At 35.9% G+C, this 21,619-nt stretch overlaps 1 protein-coding gene across 2 annotated transcripts in view; it reads left to right on the top strand.

Moving 5' to 3' along the window:
• Positions 1 to 21,619, top strand: part of LOC122406467 (SET and MYND domain-containing protein 4-like) — a 1,392,500-nt gene that overhangs the window by 1,200,163 nt on the left and 170,718 nt on the right. The gene's annotated exons all lie outside the window — the stretch shown is intronic.

The following is a 21,619-nucleotide window of genomic DNA, read 5'->3' on the forward strand; positions in this document are numbered from 1 at the left end:
TTGCCAGTCTCCGATATTTTTAATCATCTGTTCTAATTCTCTAGACGGTTTTGTGGCAAGCATTGTATTAATGATTAATTCTTTTCCCCTTTTGCCCCCCGTGTCGGGTGGATTCAAACGACTTAGAACATCCGCGACAACATTTCTTGCTCCAGGACAATATTCAAACGTTATATCGTAATCTTGGATAGCCAAGGTCCATCTAGTTAATCGTTCGCTTAATAATTGACTATTTTTTAAGAACGTTATAGCTTGATGGTCCGTGACGACTCGAATTTTTGCTCCCAAAAGGTACGTTCTTAATTTTTTCAAGGACCATACGATCGCGAGCAACTCCTTTTCAGTGGTTGTATATGCTAGCTCTGGTCCCTTTAGAGTTCTACTTACAAACATTACTACTGATAATTCGTTATTTTTATCGTATTGGGCCAGAGTGCCCCCCAAAGCGTAATTACTCGCGTCAGTTTGCAGAATGTATTCTTTACTCGGATCTGGATGTTTGAGCAAAACATTATTCATCAATAGTTCTTTGATTTTTTGAAAGGCAACTTTTTCTTCATTACCCCAATTCCATTTTGTTTCTTTTCGTAATAATTTCAACAACGGTATTGTTTCTTCCGCGTAATTTTTAGTGAATTTAGTGTAATAATTGATCAGACCAAGAAACCCTCTTAATTGCTTTAGATTTCTGGGAGCCGGGAAGTCATGAATGGCTTGAATTTTCTCCGGCTGTGGCTTTATTCCTTTTGTTGTGATGATGTGCCCCAAGAATTCTACTTCCTTACGGAAAAATTTTGCCTTTTTTAATTTTATCGTCATCCCATGTCTCTCTAATCTTTCTAAAAGTTCATCGAGATGTTGCATGTGTTCTTCAAAACTTGCCGAGAAACACAATAGATCGTCAACAAAATTTATCACATGATCGCCGAGCCCATGCAAAACGATGTCTAATCCCCTTAACAATGCGGCTGTACTTGTTTTTAACCCAAATGGTGTGACTTTAAATTCATATACTCTACCACGGTACCGAAAAGCGGTATACTTCATTGAATCAGGGTGTAATGGTATTTGCCAGAAACTGTTCGTTAAATCTAGTGTTGTCATGATTTTGGCCGAATGGCATTTCTGGAATACTTCATCGATGTTAGGGACCGACTCATGACTCCCTTCCATCACTTGATTTAGTTTTCTGGCGTCTAAACAAATTCTTACGGAATCATCTTTCTTTATCACGGGTATGATTGGGTTGACCCACGGACTACTCGACCTTTGTATAATTCCATATTTAATTTATTTATCAATTTCTTTGTCTACCTTTTCACGATGCACTAGTGGTACGTCATAGGCATGCGCAACTATTGGTGTTTCGGACGTAATTTTTAACTCGTGTTTATACACTGCTATTCGGCCCGTATTTTTGCGGAAAACGTGTCTTCGATTCCACAGAATTTGTTTGTGGACCTGTATTTCTTCTTCGGAGAGTTCGGTTTGGTCTACGATTTCATTAATTTCTTCCGGTGTGACTTCATCGTTATTATTTTCTTGATTGACATTTAGATTTCGAATTGGCTGCACATTTTTTTCACTAATACTTTCTTTTGTTCTTAATTTTGGCACTGGCTTAATAGTTTCCCCTCGACTTTTGATTTTATCATTTGATTCTCCCCTTGATTCATCATTTTTCTTTTCAGTTTTGATTGCCCCCCAGCTAACAACATTCCTTTTTACTTCTTTTGCTTTTTCATTAACTTCATCTTCAACAACTTTTTCTTCCATTACTTTAGCTTCACTTTCAACATTTTTCTCAGGGTCTACTTCTTCCATTTTAACTTCATCAACTTCAGTTACTTCTACCTTTCCTTCTTCATTTTTGGTAACTTCTTTAATCCCTTTTTCAATTTTTTTTATCCCTCCCAAAACATTGGCTCCATTATTTTCTCCCAACTCATTGACTTCTTTTTCAACTTCTTTCTCAATTTTACTTGCTCTCTCTTCAATCAAAACTGTTTAACTTTTTTTTCCAATTTTTTCTTTTATTAGTTTTTCTTTTTCAAATGATCCCACTGTTGGAATAGTTTCAATTATCTCATTGTACTTTACCTGGAGACTCATCTCTCCCAAATCGATCAAACTTTTCAAGGGTTGTAATGAATCTACCCCCAACAACACATCCCTTATTAAGCCAGGTATAATCAAAAACTTGATAAATGTTTTTATTTTGCCAATCTCAGTTACGGCCATTATTTGATATTTGATTTTAGTCATTTTTCCTTTAATCGCCCCTCTCACTGTAACTCCCGTCATAGGTAGAAGAGGACAATTTTTTAAGATCTCTTTATTCTCAAGATAGAATTCTTCCGAAATCGTAGTGACCTTTGAACCTGAGTCCACGAGAGCGGTTACCTGAATTCCCTCGATTTTGGCATAGATCTCGGGGCATTCAACGATTGGTACTTCCTCTTCGTGGATCTCCTCCCTCATTAAGAATTCTCGCGTGTCAGAGAAAATAGTATTTATTGGTATTAACGCATCGAGTTTTTGGTTCTCTTGATTCTTATTGTTAAGATTTTCCGTTGTACCTCGCATTTTTCTATCATTTTCATTTTTTTGATTTTTCGTATTTATTGCGGGTACAACGCCTACGCGTTTCCCGCTTTCGACGTAGATGGTTGAGGTGCTATTTGGGCCTCAATTGTTTGAATGGGTGGTGGCTGTGGGTTGTCATTCGGAGGTGGCCGATATCCCCCATTGTTTTGCGGTGGTCCCCGATTTTGGTTCGGCAGACCCCAATTCTGATTTGTCTGATAGTTTGGGAGATTCTGCCCCCCAGGTCCCCCATTTGGCCGATTAAAATTCCCGTTAGGTGGCCTTTGATTGTTATTTGGCGGGTAATTACGATTTTGTTGGTTATTCCAATAGTTATAACCCTCGTAATTGCCTTGTTGCCAACTATCATTTGGGCGTCTATTCTGCCAGTTTGGGTTTCCTCTACCCTGATTATTTTGATAGCTCCCCGTATTATTGAAATTTGGCTGAGGCATTCGGAATGGTTTTTGATTGCTAGGTTGCCCTTTTTGATGCTGTGGAGTTGGAAGAGTTTCCTCTTTCGTTCCAGGGTTCACGGGCCCGCTTTGATCGAGTTTTTCTAGAAATTCTATTAAATCTTCGAGGGTCTCGAATCCACGACTTATAATCGTGGTTCGGATCTCCTCGGTGAAATGTTGCGAAAGTGAAGCGACAATGTCTCGGTCATTTGGGGGTGGAATGAGATCCCTAGCAGCCCCGAAAGTTCGAATCGTATATTCGACTCGGCTTAATTTTTTGTCTTTCTCCGGGTATTTTCCGAACTCAAGATCTTTCCGAACCTTTCGCTGGACCTCGTGGCTCCAAAATCGGTTTATGAATTTTTTTTCGAGGTCATTCAAACTATCGACCTCATCCTCAACCAACGCCCACCACTCTTTGGCCGTTTTCTCTAAAGTCTGCCCGAACAAATATTTCATTTCCGTCATTGAGGGGTTCGTGACCTCATAATACTGCCGAAATTCTTTAATAAATTTTATCGGGCGCTTAGTACTCGATCCGTCGAAAGTCGGGGGTTTTATTTTAATCTTGTTTGAGTGAGAGGGGTTTTCATGTCGAAACTTACGCCTCTCCCTCTCGACCTCCTCATCATCCGATATTTTGTCAAGATTTTCTTTACTGGGTCTGGGGATAATTCTAGTGCTCTCCGTATTTGGACTTTGACTGTTTTGGTTTGTCTCAAGATTTTCTAATCGTTTTTTTATTGAGCAGACTTCCAACTGAATTTGAGCCACGTTTACTTCGGTTACCGCGCTTTTTTCCTCATTTTCTTCCACTATTTTTGTGAGTCCGGTCACATGTCGTTTAATTGGTTCATAGATCTTATGTACATCTGAAGCTATTTTTGCTTGAATCACCGTTATTCTTTCCGTAAACTCTGCTTTTAAATCTTTCGTCGCTTGGTTGTTTTTCGCGACTTCATTGGCCATGCTTTGGATTTGTCCCTTCATTTCATGCATCGACTCAACCAAACTCATTAATAATTGATTATTTACTTCCTCGAATTCTATTTTGCCTCGATCTGATTTTGGAGTCCCGAAATCTTCTAATTGATTCTCTTCTTTCTCTATCTCGAGTTTATTCTCAAATTCCTCCCCAAAATTCGCCCTAGATTGATTAAATACGTTTCCCGTACCCGGAGGAGGGAGCGTGGTAGTGAGATCGTTAGTGTTAATATCTTCTTCGGGGTTCTGATACCCTGAATCCGCCGTGGCGTTATCTACTTGATTTTTGTTCTCAGCCATTTTTAGGTTTCGAATAATTTTCATAAATGTTTAGATTCGTCACCCTTGCTTTTCTTTTGCAATACCTGCCCCGCGTTGGGCGCCAAAGTTGTAACGGTACGATGGTGACAGAACACCCCGTTACGCGTGAATTCGAGCTTCTTATGAATAAAAGGAGCAGGTATGAAAGAAAAACAAGAGTTAACGCAAAGCAACGTGGAAATAAACAAAATAAAGCTTTTATTCAATTTTTGTTGTGTTTGGTGATTGTTTAAGTACAAAATCTCAGCAACTTTCCAAATGGACGGTTCGTGATTAGTTTCTGACTCGCATAATAGTTTAACAAAAAAGGAAGAACTGATTTCTAGTTCGTCTCGTGTGATAATTTTAACAAAAAGAAAGAACTGATCTCTAAATCGCAATTACTTTTGGTTCAAATGTCGCAAAACAATTTGATTCGCACAAGGTTCGTCATAGACTCAATTCGGTGCTCCAGATAATTAATGTCTCGCCAACAGATTCTAAATGATCTCTAAAATAATTCTTAGATTCGCAAAATAATTTTCTATTAATTTCTTTGACCGTAAATGATTCTAAGTCTGCCCACTATCAGATGTGTCGCAATAGGGCTTCGCAAATGAATATCAGAATTTTTCAGTCTTGCGCATAGTGACTTGAACAATAATTTATATTTCGCACAATAATTGATATTTCGCAAGATGATTCAGTGTTTTAGCACAATGACTTATTGTTCGCAAATAAAATGTGATGTTTCGCAAAATGATTTGGTGTTTCGCAAATGAATTTTAGTGTTTTCGCAAATGATTAAGTGTTCCGCAAATGAAATTTAGTGTTTTTCGCAATTGAAATTTATATTTCGCAAAATAATTTAAATTCGTAAAAAAAAATTGTTTGTTCAATAATTTTTAAATGGACTCTACTTGCACTCAGGAAGCCAAAAAGATATTTTTAGGATTAGAACCCACCCAGGAATCTTCAGACAGAACGAAATCGAACTGTCCCCGCCCTCCTGGCATGAGTGAGAGGAATCCACCAAGAATCTTTTGATCGAACGAAGCCGAACGATCACCTCCCTCTTGGCAGACAAGGAATAGGTAATCTAGCCAGAAATCTTCAGACGGAACGAAATCGAACCATCCCCGCCTTCCTGACTAGATCGGTGCCCCACACTGACAATCCTGAACCCAAACGAAATCGAATGGGGCCCACCCTGTCAGCATGAGTCGGTGGTATATGATTAAGGGTGCTTCCTGAGCGATATTTCTCTTTTTTGCGTAAAGCGGGCTCTGGTTTCCTAGGCCAGAGTCGGCGAGTTTGCGTAATGCGGATCCGAGTTGCGAGTCTCGAGATCGGCTAGTGAAAGCGGGTCTAGCGTGATGAGGACTAGACTGGCTCCTGAGACCAGTTTCCATGGGCTCTTTATACTCACGCGAAACAACGACCAACTATCATAATAATTTTGTCGCATTGCGACAATTACGCCCATTCACCAATCAAGTTCATCTCAAACCTTCTTAAATTTCCCGATTGGTTAAATTTTGTGTCGTATGTTCTTTGCTATTGGTTGATTGGCTCGGACCAATGCCTTTTTTCGGAGTTTCAGCGACGCGCAAACGCGACACTTCGTTATGCCAATTATCAGTGAATGATTTCTTAATTCGTTGTTCTTGACAGTTTCGCATTGGTCGGATCTCTTGATTGGCGAATGTGCGCTTGTTGCCTGAAGCGCGCGAAGTACATTTAAATTTGAATTTACCCGAGTTGTTTGATATTGTAAAATTTCTTCAATTTGTAAGTGCTTTTACTGTGAGATTTCCACCTTCCTAATTTTTCCCTAATTCTTTCTTAAGTTTCAGTTATTTTCATGTCAGACGATTGAATTTATTTAAGTAAATTTTAACGAGATAGTTAACGTGTGTGATCGATGCGAGGTGGGTCGATACGCGAGCCCAGGCGCTGGCGCCTCGATTGATTGATTGTCGCACCGCGCTCTACTTTATCGGTACGTCCGATAACTATTTTATCGACCCGCCTGGATCGTCTCAATACTTAATAGCAAAAATGTTTTCTTTCCCATGATAGGATTCAATTCTGCAGACACAACGAATACATCTCTTTTTTCATTAAACGAAGGTTTCGTTTACATTTTGCGTGGATCTCTTTTTCAGCAAGCTAGACCTGCCTTATATTATCAGCGAGACGGTGAGAGAAAGAAAGAGAAAGGAGTATTGATAGCCATATAGATGTGTTTCCTTCTTATTCCTGTTTTTTTTCAAATATCTCGAGAACGGTGCGAGATACGTGAAAATTGAGAAAATTTAGGGTGGGGGGGGGGGGGGGTTTCTAAAGGGGGAACCAAAGAGGCCCTGTGGTTCGAATGGCCTAACAACTTTTTTCAAAATTCTCTTTTTAAATATCTCGAAAACGATGCGAGGTATGGAAAATACAGACGGGTCTTCTGAAACGCAGCGTTTTGAAAAAATCATTTGAACCGACAATTTATTCCAGCAGCCTCTTTAGGATGTTCGACATTTTTGTCGTTTTATACATATATTGAGCCAATCTCAAAACACCCGAAAAGAGAGAATTTTGAAAAATTTTTATACCCTTCGGAGCAACGCCTCGTTTTGCCTCCCCTTTATGAAATCCAATATTTTCTCAGTTTTTACGTATCTCACACCGTTCTCGAGATATTTGAAAAAAGAGAATTTTGAAAAAGTTGTTAGACCATTCGAACCACCGGGCCTCTTTGTTCCCCTTTAGAAAACCCCCAAAATTTTCTCAATTTTCACGTATCTTGCACCGTTCTAGAGATATTTGAAAAAACAAGAATAAGAAGGAATTCGGTTATCAATACTCCTTTCTCTTTCTTTCTCTCACTGTCTTTTTCCACGTGCGTTCTTCTTCCTATGGTCCGTGCTGGCGCTAGGGTTACACTCGCGAGATATGCTTCTCCTGACGCATTATTGCCGGCCACATCTATATGGTTATCAATACTCCTTTCTCTTTCTTTCTCTCACTGTCTCTTTCCATGTGCGTTCTTCTTCCTATGGTCCGTGCTGGTGCTAGGGTTACACTCGCGAGATATACTTCTCCTGACGCCTTATTGCCGGCGCATAACCAAAACATTGAGTTTGCTACTGCAGGGTATATATTACTCGAAGCTCGTGGCTTGGATCAGCTGTTTTTGTAATGAAGCTCTTTTGACCAGGGCTCCTCATCGAGGAGCGAGAGCCTGCTATAAAGAGTACATTACATACCTGTCGTGATAAATCTTCTACATACTCTACTTCTACACTCTCAATGCGAAGAAAGGTGTGAAATTATCACCCTCCACTTAGCCTCTGATCCCCTCATCAAGGAAGACCCTCCGCTTCCCCCCCTCCCCCGCTTTGCCCGTGGTTTATTCGAGACAATCTTTTAAGCACTCATCAAGTCAGTCTCAAAAGAACGCTCGTGCTAATTACACCTCCCCGAGTTTTTCGCTATTATTATTTACAAATCTCTGCGTCATGTACCCGCGTTATTCCGATTTTGGGTTCATCGGGAATTTTTTCTGTTGCCGTGTCGTCTTAGTAAATAACACCCGAAGTGTATTTATCCGCACACGAGCTTTGGAGAAAACGCTGAAGCATTACACGCGCCTCATGCAACAGTACTATGGTGACCTCAAAGCTGGGACGCGTTTGAGTGCTCGCGAAATCAAAACGGGTGTGAACTGTGTTGTGTCGACCCCCTGGAGCCTTGCCGTATACTGTGGCGAAGTCATAAATATTGACAGCTACGGATGTGCCGAAGTCTATCTCGTGGATTTCGCCGAGAGTGCCTTTTACGATATAAACAGTTTCTATGAGCCCGTAACGCTTTTGACTGTCATACCGGCACTTCTTATAGAGTGCGCTATTGAAGGCCTGTTCAATTATTTTGAACATGAATACGTAACGCGCGCTCTTTCCGCGATGTGCGAGGGACATTTTTTTAGAACCCAGGTGGTCGTGCATACTGTAACGGTACGTTTGTGCTTGTGCACACCGTCACGCGTGGATTCGAGCAATTCTATGATTAAGAAGAGCGGGCATGAAAGAAAAACAAAAGTAAAATGAAATTAAATTGAAAATAACAAATTATTTATTAAATTTTGAATATTCACGGATTAAATTACAAAAATAAATGAATTTTGTTTTGCATGAGAATTTTTTTCCGGTATTTTTCTTTGTATAGGAATTTCGCATCTATCTATTTTCCGAAATTATAATAATTATTATCTTGCATGAAGGAATTTGTTTCTAACATTTCTCGCAATTATAACAATAATAATCTCGCCAACGCTGGTTTTGATAAATTTTTAATTAATTTTATTTGATAATTTGATAATTGAGCTATAATTCTTAGAAACTCACTTTTTGGCTCGATATAATAAAAATTTGATTGTTCGAGTGGATTTCTTGCTGATCTCACTCTTTTGACTCGATATAATTCAAATAATGATTTTTAGTGAGTGATTTCGCTTTTGGAATAATTTAATTAACTCAAAATAATAAATAACTCGAAATTGTCTCGTTTTGAGAATAAAGAAAACTTGCTTGGTTTTAATGACTTTTAATGAATTTGATCACCACTCAGAAAACAATGATTCGTTGATGGAAAAGAATCCACCCAGAGATCTTGAGACAGAACGAAGCCGAACTGTCCCGGCCCCTCTGGCGTGGAAAGGTAGGAGTCCTACCCAAGAATCTTGTAACCGAACGAAATCGAACGGCCACGGCCCTCTTGGATAGAAAAAAGGATTGGAAATCTACCAGGAATCTTGAGACAGAACGGAATCCAACTGTCCCGGCCCTCCTGGATAGATCGGAAACTCTCACCTAAGAATCTTGAGTTCAAACGAAATCGAATGAACCCGGCCCTCTTAGCGTGAGAGAGGAAAGGTGTTATTTTTGAGTTCTGAGTGGTGTTTTAGCGATGTTCTTTTGCTCTTTCTTTTTAGAGCTACTTTTATAATGAGTGAAAATTTTATGTTACTTTATTCTCGATTTTATGGCAAGTTTACGTGGCGAGATCCGGAGGCAAGACTGGCTTTTGGTTATGGCATGCGAGTCGAGCTCTCAGGGATTCGAGACGAAACTGGCTCTTTGTTTGCTCAGAGAGCGTTATTGCGCAAGCGAGTCTAGCGTGGTGAGATTCAAGACGAGACTAGCTACCGGAGCTTCTGCGCTCGGGTTTTTATACCCGTTGAAACAAAGGAAATAATAATCATAATACTTTTGGACTTTGTCCCTCTCTATGATTCGCTGCGCGACTTAATCTCGAAACAGGGACTCCCACTCTAAATTCTCTGATTGGTGCGCTAACTCCCCCAGGTGGGTCCCCATTGGCCGAGTCGAGCCGTAGTCACACTGCGCATGTGCAAGAATTCAATAAAATTTAATAAAACAGTTTTTTGATCAATTTTAATTCATTTTATAACTTTCCCCATTATTTTGTTTCATTCTCTATTAATTTTCTGAACAATAACATTTTTCTTTTATTTTAATTGATTGTTTGCTCTGCACTACGTTTATTGCACGTGCCTGTTGAAAGTAGGTCATCGCGCATGCGCACTGTGCACGCTCGATCTCGCAAAAAGAAGTTTACTTAAAAATTTAAATGATTTTATCCTGAAATCTTCACCCATTTGTTCCAAATACGTTTCTTTAATGATCCGCCTTAATTTTATGAACAAGAAAAGGTTTGTTTAATTAAAATTGAATAAAATAAAGAATTTCACGAATCTAGGGAATTTGGTGAAATCGAAATTGAGTTGGCAGCGCTGAGCGCCTCGCTTCCCGAGCACCGCTTCGCGAAGTGACAGTTTTTCAACATGGCCGCCGGTGTAAACACTCGTGCGTGCCATGTTTTCGAAATAAATTATTAGAGAGTGTGTTTCGCTTCAATACAGATGGTGAGCGTATCAGTGTTCTGCTCTCCGATATCGTCGAAGAACGCGATATAACAACCGAAATTATCCAGAATGTCGTGCACTCCGATGACATTTTGTTTGGCGATGAGGGGTACGACGACACCGAAGAGTAAATGTGCGCGTGCGTGCGTGCGTGTGTGTACGTGTGTGTAAAACAATAAAAACAGACTCTGGCTAAATCGTGAACAAGGTGCCGAAAAAAAGCGGCTGCATCGAAATGGTGAGTTTTTGATTTTTTCGGTTTGAAAATTAATAAAATGACAAAACATATGAAATGACAAAAACATATGGGTTACTATGACGGCGCCACACACCCCACCTCCACACCCACCCCTACCTCTATCACCTCCCCCACCACTCGAAAAAATCGAGCTGGCAGGGGAGGCCGAGGAGTGGAGGTAGGACTGGGGATGGGAGTCGGGGTCGCCATAGTGGCCCACATACTACTCATGCCAATAATTTTTCATAATTTATCCGGTTATGACGCGCATTTCATCATAAAAGAAGTTGCAACTGCGTTCGCGGGGAAAATCGATTTGCTCCCGATAACAAAAGAAAAGTACATCTCCTTCTCGAAAACTGTTCAAACATCTAAAGACACGCGGAAAAATATAAAATTACGTTTCATCGACTCTTTCAGATTTTTCAATACAAGTCTCGATAAATTAGCATCATTCCTAACTGCAGATAATCTCGCGACGTTAAAATCACAATTCCACGATGTAAACGATTTTCATTTATTGACACAGAAAGGTGTCTTTTCATATAAGTATATTGACAGTTGTGAAAAGTTGGATAAAACGGAGCTTCCTCCGCGGGAAGCATTTTACAGCTCTATAACTGATTCAACAGTTTCCGAGAGGGAGTATGCACATGCAAAAAATGTGTGAGAACGATTTTCAACGCGAACGCTCGGCGAATACAGCGATTTATACTTGAAGACTGATGTATTACTATTAGCCGATATTTTTGAGAATTTCCGCGATACTTGCCTGAAAAGTTATGGTCTTGACCCTGCGTTTTACTACACTCTCCCCGGATATATAAGTAAAGTTTGAATTGCTCACTGACATCGACATGGTATTGTTCGTGGAGAGAGGTAAAAACGAAAAATTGAAAAGTTCAAAAAATTCAACAAAAATTAAAAACAATCGAAAAAAATTCTATAAAGAAAAACTAAAAAATTTTCAAACAAAATCATAAATATTAAACAAATTGAAAAATGTACTATCCAAGTTACATGCAATATAAAAATGTATTATATCAATTGAAGGCCAAGTTTTTATTGAGCATTTGGAATATTTACCCAACAAATCGGAAACGTTGATTGAAAAAATGACGTTTTATGCATAGGAGTCACTAATCATTCATAATAATTATTTTCGAGGAAAAACAAGCTCATGAAGCAAAAGTTATAAAGAAAGTTACGTGCAGTACTAAAATTGATTATATCCATTCGAGGCCAAGTATTTATCAGTAATTCGAAATATAATCTCCAGCAACAAATAAGTGTTGAGAATCCTCATCGGGCTCAGAACGTTTCATTGAAATTACTAAAAAATTAATAGAAATAAAAAATTGCAGAATCTTCCTTTTGTAAATAAGAACGATGGCAACCTTTTTTTTAACCAGAACATGTGAAAATCGGTAAAAACTCACATGAAAGTCATTCGTTATTTCAAGAAGGTACAGACTTTGAAAAATCGATTCACCTCCAACTTTCAGGATCGCCTGGTGTTATTCACAACATTCAACTTCGATTGGATCGGTACAAATTATGTTCAAATACGTCTTAAACGTACTTGTCCAGCCCATCACTTTTTATTCGAATTGCTCATTCGAAAAAAAAATCAGGGCTCTTCTATGATCACAAATATAATAAAATTTATAGAAATAAAAAGAACATCTCCAAGTAATTTGAACTTGACTGTTCTCAAGTTCGTATTGCAATAATAGAAATTTCCACTTCACATTCCCTTCAGTGAACACATACCATTCGGTAGGAACCAATGAAAATGATAAATAATAAGTCTCATTACAAGAAATTTTTGGATCTACTCAGCATTGTTATGTTTTTTTTCGATAGTCACGCACACATTTTGATAAATATCACGAGTCAAGTATGACACGCGCGATTCCTGGAATTCCTGGAAAAAAATGATTCTGTTGTGAATGATAAGTCCATATAATATAAATAGATTGATTAATTTCGTCTTTGACTTTAGTTTCATTTCAACAAGAGCGATTCCTGTAATTCGGAGGAAAATTATTTTTTCGGCAATTACTGTTCCTTAATATTAACATATGGATTAACTTCGTTTTTGATTTTTTTTTGGAATAAGCAATTCGAATAAAAAGTGATGGGCTGGACAAGTACGTTTAAGACGTATTTGAACATAATTTGTACCGATCCAATCGAAGTTGAATGTTGTGAGTAACACCAGGCGATCCTGAAAGTTGGAGGGGAATCGATCTTTCAAAGTCTGTACCTTCTTGAAGCAACGAATGTCTTTCATGTGAGTTTTTACCGATTTTCACATGTTCTGGTTAAAAAAAAGGTTGCCATCGTTCTTATTATTCAAAAGGAAGATTCTGCAATTTTTTATTTCTATTAATTTTTTAGTAATTTCAATGAAACGTTCTGAGCCCGATGAGGATTCTCAACACTTATTTGTTGCTGGAGATTATACCTAGGAAAAAAAAGGTTGGGACAAGTACATTGATGGTCCCTCGTTTGCTGATAATTCCATCCATGAAAAAAACTTTAAAACAAAATTTTTATAAAAAATGGGCAAAAAAATTATTTTATAAAAAAAATACAGAACAATTCAAAAAAAATTTCACAAATCTTGGAAAAGCATTATCTTTAAAAAAAACTAAACTGTATCTATTTTTTAAAGTGTTAAAAGAAACAAATAACAAGTAAAAAATAAAAACCGAAAAATCGCGCTTGAAATCATTTTGGAAACCGATGCCTCATTCTTCTTATTTGATTCGAAGGGCTAAATCAATTAAAAAAAAAACCATCTAATTTACGTGCAGCACTAAAATTGATTATATCAATTCGAGGCCAAGTATTTTCTAATAAACTGAAAAAAATTACCATTTGAGTTACGTGCAGCACTAAAATTTATGATACCAATCGAAGGACAAGTAATTTATGAGTAACTCCAAATTTCAACATTATGGAACTGTTTTAAGAAGCTTTTAAATCCAAAAAAATCACATGCAAGCTAGTCATTTCTTACTCTATGGTGGCAGAGACAATCCATTTTTTTCTGACTTTCAGGAGCTACTGATATTATTCACAATATTCGACGTCGATTGGATCGATAGAAATTATGATTAAATATGAGTTAAAAGTACTTGTCCGGCCCATCACTTTCCATTAAACTTATTATATTTAAATAAAAATCAGGGCTTTTTTAGAACTGTTGGAGCACAAATATTCATGCAGAGGGAATTTAGAGAGTTATCTTCAAGTAATTTTCTCTTAATTGCACTAATTTAATAAGAATGGAAACAAATTGTCCTGTAATATACAAAAGATGTTATTGTGCATCGATAAATACAAAACATTTTGCATATTAAATATGTTGAAGCTTCCAAAATAACTCCCCAGTTTGTATTGCTATGACGGCAGTTTTTACTTCTCACTTCTTCCAGCGAACGAATTTCATTCGGCATAACTAACCTAAATCGCATTTCAATAAATTTTTAACCGGATTCTCCCGTACAGTTTCGTTTTTTTATGATTGATTTTTAAGTGATTTAAATGAAAAGTGATGGGCCGGACAAGTACTTTTAACTCATATTTAAACATAATTTCTATCGATCCAATCGACGTCGAATATTGTGAATAATATCAGTAGCTCCTGAAAGTCTGAAAAAAATCGATTGTCTCTGCCACCATAGAGTAAGAAATGACTAGCTTGCATGTGATTTTTTTGGATTTAAAAGCTTCTTAAAACAGTTCCATAATGTTGAAATTTGGAGTTACTCATAAATTACTTGTCCTTCGATTGGTATCATAAATTTTAGTGCTGCACGTAACTCGAATGGTAACTTTTTTCAGTTTATTAGAAAATACTTGGCCTCGAATTGATATAATAAATTTTAATGCTGCACGTAAATTAGATGGAATTTTTTTTAATTGATTTAGCCCTTCGAATCAAATAAGAAGAATGAGGCATCGGTTTCCAAAATGATTTCAAGCGCGATTTTTCGGTTTTTATTTTTTACTTGTTATTTGTTTCTTTTAACACTTTAAAAAATAGATACAGTTTAGTTTTTTTTAAAGATAATGCTTTTCCAAGATTTGTGAAATTTTTTTTGAATTGTTCTGTATTTTTTTTATAAAATAATTTTTTTGCCCATTTTTTATAAAAATTTTGTTTTAAAGTTTTTTTCATGGATGGAATTATCAGCAAACGAGGGACCATCAATGTACTTGTCCCAACCTTTTTTTTCTTAGGGGAAGTTTATGGTTTGATATCACGTCTTTTTTCTCAAAAGTTCCTTATTTATTTTCTGTTGACTATAGGATTTTAGTTTAAATTTCTATGAATTATTTATGATTTTCGTCTTATAACGTTGGTTTTCACGAAAAAAGACCTATTTTTCGTCAAAATTGTACTGGACATATTTCGTCACAGGTCTGTCCTCGGACTTCGGCGATTTTTTCCCTTGTACTCTAATATGTTTTGTTAATTAGGAACCCAAGAGCACGGCCGCAAGCGGGTTGGAGCGCGGGATATGATTTTCGGCTTATAGCGTAGGTTTCCACGAAAAAAGACCTATTTTTCGTAAAAATTGAACTGGAAATATTTCGTCACAGATCTGTTCTTGGACTTTGGCGATTTTTTTCCTTGTACCTTAATATGTTTTGTCAATTAGGAACCAAAGAGCACGATGGAAAGCGGGTTGGAGACCGAGATATGATTTTCGGCTTATCAAGAGACTCGGCAGAGTCTCGGGACAAGTACATTGACAGCCCTGTCGTCTGCTGGCCCGAGGCTCTCGCCTAGACTAAATTATCTCTGAATAAAACGATTCGCGGTGGTGGGGGTAAAATCGACATGTCATTTTCTTGAATTGCGAAGCTCAGGAGTTATGTCGAAATTTGAAAATTGAACTTTCAGCTAATTAAGAAATTCTCTTTCGATTGCGCCCAAAATCAGCATGATCGGTGGCGTAATTGCTGAGAAAAAACTTTGCACGGGCTCAAGATTATGCAAAAAGTACCAACACATTTACGCAGCTGACGTATCCGTATATGGGTTCAGACCGATACATACAAGGGCTTCTTGATGCCCATCATAACCAATCACCGGTGAGAATCTATCCGTCTCGACCAATCGCCGATGAGAAAGTTTCTGATAGTCCTCAATGTTTTCTTGTATACCGTCTGTTATCGTCTGTTATGTTATTATAAAGTGATTGCGATCGTAGTCCCGTGGATCAACGGTGCAAGATTTGCAAATTTCGTTTAAATAAATAAAACATTATTGGAAATAGCAGTGGATATAATCAATTTTATTTTTTTCAAAAAAGAAGTTTCAATAAGTTTCGAGCCCAATTCACGACAATAATATCTATAATAAATAAAACCTCAAAAGTGGATTAATTGATATCATACAGTGTACTGAGAGTGAGTAAAATGTTGAGAAGTGAAAACGTGAATTATGTGTGTCGTGAAAATTAAGAATTATCTGTTCTACTTCGATATCGTAATCTATACATAGATAGCAAATTTGCGAGATTTCGCGTCATGTTGACGTTTGAGGTTATGACCGCCGGAGTGCTGTTGTGTGCAGAGTGTAGAAAAATAAAAGTGGTTATTGAAACGTGGAAGGAATCGATATTATTAATGACGTGACTAATTACTGTTGAATAATAATAATAATAACAATGAGAAAAAAAACGTTCGTTCATTATAACCTCTAAAACGTTCTTTCCAAACAGAAATTCTATGTTGTGTAATTACATTAAAGAAAGAGTTGGATGGTTGTGTGTAAACGAATTCAAATAAATTTTAAAAAACTTTGGTCAAGTAATTCAATGTGATGTTGTCATAATTTCTTTCATTTAGTTTGGCTGTGTTCACCGGTCCCTTTTTTCCACCTCCTTAGCTTACAGTGTATTGTCATACCAATTTCTATTTGTTCTCCAGACAATACGAGAGATATTCGTATTTCTATTTTTTTATATTAATTTCAACAAGATAATTTGAAATATTTATAACAAAAAGCCTTCATGATGGCTTGTTCATACACCCAAGTTTTGAAAAATCTTTGGGCCATGTAAATGCATAGATATATTCACTTGAGTTGTTACATGATAAATTTGGAAATTTATTTCAATAAGTCATTGGGTGCTTAATTTTCATGATATCAAAATTTGTATCTTCGAAATGCAATGAACACCTCTAAAGTTCGACAAAGTGATGAAGCGACATGTATATTGAATATTTCCAGACCATGTTTGCGATTGGCATTGTGGGTTGAAAAATTCATGTCTGTAAGTCTACACCTGATCATTTTTGGATGTGATCAAATATTTTGTCTGCGGATAACCATGGAGACATATATAATTACAGCATTTTGCTTGCTTCAACATGCATCGTATCTGTCACTTTTTTTTTGAATGTGTCATAATAAGTTTCAAAAATGTGGTTCATGTAATTTTGAAGTGTTTTTCCCTATAGCACCAAAGTCTGTATAACTGGTACGTAGCAAGTACCTATGAACTTTGATATTTCTGTGAAATAGCAGGTATGCCAATCTTTTAACTTTTTGGTTCCGACTGGAATATATTAACGAAGATATTCATTACTAAAGTCTTCACCTACTTATTTCTGAATAGATCTGAAATTACTGTCTTCAGAAACTAATGCACAGATACATGAAACAATTTTGATTTCTGTTCTCTTTCAATTGCGCTGTCTTTTTTCTTTTTAACTATGGCTCTGCTCTTTCCGATCCTTGTTTTGACTCCATCGGTTTGCAGCGGATCGATGCATATTTTTAATTTGTTGCCTAATATGTGTCCTATGATTTTCTACTATTTCTTCATGCTGATTGTGGTAACGTGATTCAAGAGGTTTCCAATTATGATCATCAATCGCACATTTTGTACAACAGATTCTCAAAACAGTTTCTGGTCTTGATATAAGTGTAGTTATTCTTTTTCCACCTGGTCTGTCGAGTAATAAATTTTGAAACTTGTTCCAAAAAGTCTTTGGATCCTTTTTTTGCTGATAATATGAAAAGTTGAATCTTCGGAATGCGGTAGGCAAACACAAATATTGACAACAATACTTATGAAATGACGTGTATGTTGAGTATTCCTATTCTGCAAACTGCAAATGTGAAATTATTGGTGATAAACATTCATTACGATAAGTGTACAGTTGCTCAGTTTTCGATGCGATTAAGTATAATACCTGCCAACATCATGGAAACCTACAGAATTTCTGAATGTTATGTGCGCTATGTCATTTTAATGTAACATCATGACTTCTAACAACTTTCCACTCTAATACTATAGATTTGGATCATTGAAATACAGCAAAAATCTGAAAACTATAAAATTGATATACTGTGCCATTCATTTTATTTTTTGACTCGCACTGTAACATAAATATGAAGTGAAAAATTCATTAGAAAAGTCTTCAGTTGCTCATTTATGGATGGATTTGAAATTGCTGTCTTCCAAACTCATTGCGCAGATACATTGAATTGCAGCAGATACCTGCGAATTTGGAAATTTCTGTGGATAGGTATATGTGCTAATAAGTATCACCCCCTATCTTTATGGTAATATGTAATGGAACTTTATTCAGCAAGTTTTAAAGTATTTCTTTTCAAATAGTATTAAAGTTTCTATTACTGCGGTATGGAGCAAATACCTTCAAACTTTGATATTTTTGTGTCGCAGCATGTGTGCCAATTATTTAAATTTTTTACTCCAACCGTAACATGTAATTTCAAAAATTCATCACAAAAGTTTTCAGCTTTACTAATTATCTTAATTTTCCTTTTTCTAAATTCTATGCTAAATTTCTGAATTTCCTAATTTATTTCTAAATTATCCTGAAATGAAATTGTTTTCCTGCACAAGCAATGCAGGAACCTTAAACGTCTTTGATTTCCGTTGCTCTGTAGAATTAAGTACGCTCAGTTTTTTTTGCTTCTTTGATTTCTGACACATAGATGTTTCCGGGTGCCTTTTTTCTGCGACTATCAAACTATAGATAATTGGATATCCACGGTCACTTGCAAACTTTGGAAATATATTTCATCAGGGGCATGTTTTGGATGACATGAAAATATCTAGATTCAGAATGCAAAAACGACATTTAAAAATGGCCAATTCTTTTGGATTCGTTGTGTCTTGAATTTGATTTATCTTTCCTCTTTTCCTTTCTTTTTTCTAACGTTATAAGCCGGAAATCACATCTCAGCCCGCAACACGCATTGCTACATGCTCTTGAGTTCCCAATGGACAAAAGATATTAGAAGACAGGGGGAAAAATCGCCAAAGTCCAAGACCAGACCTGTGACGAAATATTTCCAGTACAATTTTAACGAAATTTAGGTCTTTTTTCGTAGAAACCAACGTTATAAGACGAAAATCATAAATAATTCATAGAAATTTAAACTAAAATCCTATAGTCAACTGAACATAAATAAGGAACTTTTGAGAAAAAAGACGTGATATCAAACCATAAACTTCCCCTAGGAAAAAAAAGGTTGGGACAAATACATTGATGGTCCCTCGTTTGCTGATAATTCCATCCATAAAAAAAACTTTAAAAATATTTTCTTTTTAAATTGTCAAAAAAAATGATTTTATAAAAAAAAATACAGAACAATTCAAAAAAATTTTCACAAATCTTGAAAAAACATTATCTGTAAAAAAAACTAATCTGTATCTATTTTTTAAAGTGTCAAAAGAATCAAATAACAAGTAAAAAATAAAAAACCGAAAAATCGGTCTTGAAATCATTTTGGAAACCGATGCCTCATTCTTCTTATTAGATTTGAACAGCTAAATCAACTGAACAAAATTCCATCTAATTTACGTGCGGCATTAAAATTTATTATATTAATTCGAGGCCAAGTATTTTCTAATGATCTCAAAAAAGTTACTACTTGAATTACGTGCAGCATTAAAATTTATCATATCAATCGGTGGACAAGTATTTATTAGTAACTCCAAATTTTGACATTATTAAATTCTTTTAAGATGCTTTTAAATCCAAAAAAATCACATGAAAGCTAGTCATATGTTACTCTATGGTGGCAGAGACTTATAAGAAAATCAATTCTTCTCAGACTTTCAGGATCCTCTGGTATTATTCACAAAATTCGACGTCGATTGGATCGATACAAATTATGTTTACATATGTGTTAAAAGTACTTGTCCGGTTCATCACTTTCCGTTTAAATTGTTCATCCCAATAATAATCAGTGCTTGTCTAGAACTGATGTATCACAAGTATCCATGCAGAGGTAATTGAGAGAATTATCTTCAAGTAATTTTTACGTAATTGCACTAATTTAATAAAAAAAGCAAATAAATTGTTCCGTAATATACAAGGGATATTATTGTCCATTGATAAATGAAAATAATTGTACATAATATACTAGGGAAAAAAAAGTTGGGACAAGTACATTGATGGTCTCTTGTTTCTGGATGACATAGAAAAAAGACTCAGAACCAGGAAAAAAATTCTATAGAAATAATAAACGAAAAATTGAAAAGTTCAAAAAAATTCAACAAAAATAAAAAATAATCGAAAAAAATTCTGTGAAGAAAAATAAAAAATTTTCAAAAAATTCATAAATATTGGACAAATGGAAAAATGTACTATCCAAGTTACATGCAGTATAAAAATGTATGATATCAATTGGAGGCCAAGTTTTTATTGATAATTTGGAATATTTATCCAACAAATCGGAAAGTTTAATTGAAATTTATGATAATTATTTTCAAGAAAAAAGTTAATGAAAAAAAGTCATAACGGAAGTTACGTGCAGTACTAAAATGTATTATATCAATTCGAGGTCAAGTATTTATCAGTTATTCGAAATATAATCTCCGGCGACAAATGAGCGTTGAGAATCCTTGTCGGGCTCACAACGTTTTATCAAAATTACTAAAAAATGAATGAAAATAAAATCGTTAAAAATTCACATGAAAATCATTCGTTACTTCAATAAGGTACACACTTTAAAGAATCGATTCCCCTCCGACTTTCACGATCTCCTGGTATTATTCACAACATTCAACTTCGATTGGATCGGTACAAATTATGTTCAAATACGTCTTAAACGTACTTGTCCGGCCCATCACTTTTTATTCAAATTGCTCATTCGAAAACAAATCAGGACTGTTCTATAATGACAAATATAATAAAATCGATAGAAATAAAAATAATATCTCCAAGTAATTTGAACTTGATTGTTCGCAAGTTCGTATAGCAATATCCACTTCTCATTTTCTTCAGTGATCACATACCATTCGGTAAGAACCAATGAAAATGAGAAATAATCAGGCACATTACTAGAAATTTTCGAACCTACTCAGCCATGAAATGTTTTTTTTTCTATAGTCACGTACACATTTTGATAAATATCACTAGTCGAGTACGACACGTGGATTCCTGGAATTTGGAGAAAAATGATTTTGTTGTGAATTATGACTCCATACAATATAAATAGATTAATCAACTTCATCTTTCATTTTCGTTTCATTGTGACAAGAGTGATTCGAAGGAAAATTATTTTCTCGGGAATTACTGTTCCTTAATATTAACACATACATTAACTTCGTTTTTGATTTGTTTTCGAATGAGCAATTTGAATAAAAAGTGATGGGCCGGACAAGTACGTTTAAGACGTATTTGAACATCATTTGTACCGATCCAATCGAAGTTGAATGTTGTGAATAATACCAGGGGATCCTGAAAGTCGGAGGGGAATCGATTCTTTAAAGTGTGTACCTTATTGAAGTAACGAATGATTTTCATGTGAATTTTTAATGATTTTATTTTCATTCATTTTTTAGTAATTTTGATAAAACGTTGTGAGCCCGACAAGGATTCTCAACGCTCATTTGTCGCCGGAGATTATATTTCGAATAACTGATAAATACTTGACCTCGAATTGATATAATACATTTTAGTACTGCACGTAACTTCCGTTATGACTTTTTTTCATTAACTTTTTTCTTGAAAATAATTATCATAAATTTCAATTAAACTTTCCGATTTGTTGGATAAATATTCCAAATTATCAATAAAAACTTGGCCTCCAATTGATATCAT

This window comes from Venturia canescens, chromosome 2 (genome assembly GCF_019457755.1).
Source record: "Venturia canescens isolate UGA chromosome 2, ASM1945775v1, whole genome shotgun sequence".
Taxonomy (NCBI): domain Eukaryota; kingdom Metazoa; phylum Arthropoda; class Insecta; order Hymenoptera; family Ichneumonidae; genus Venturia; species Venturia canescens.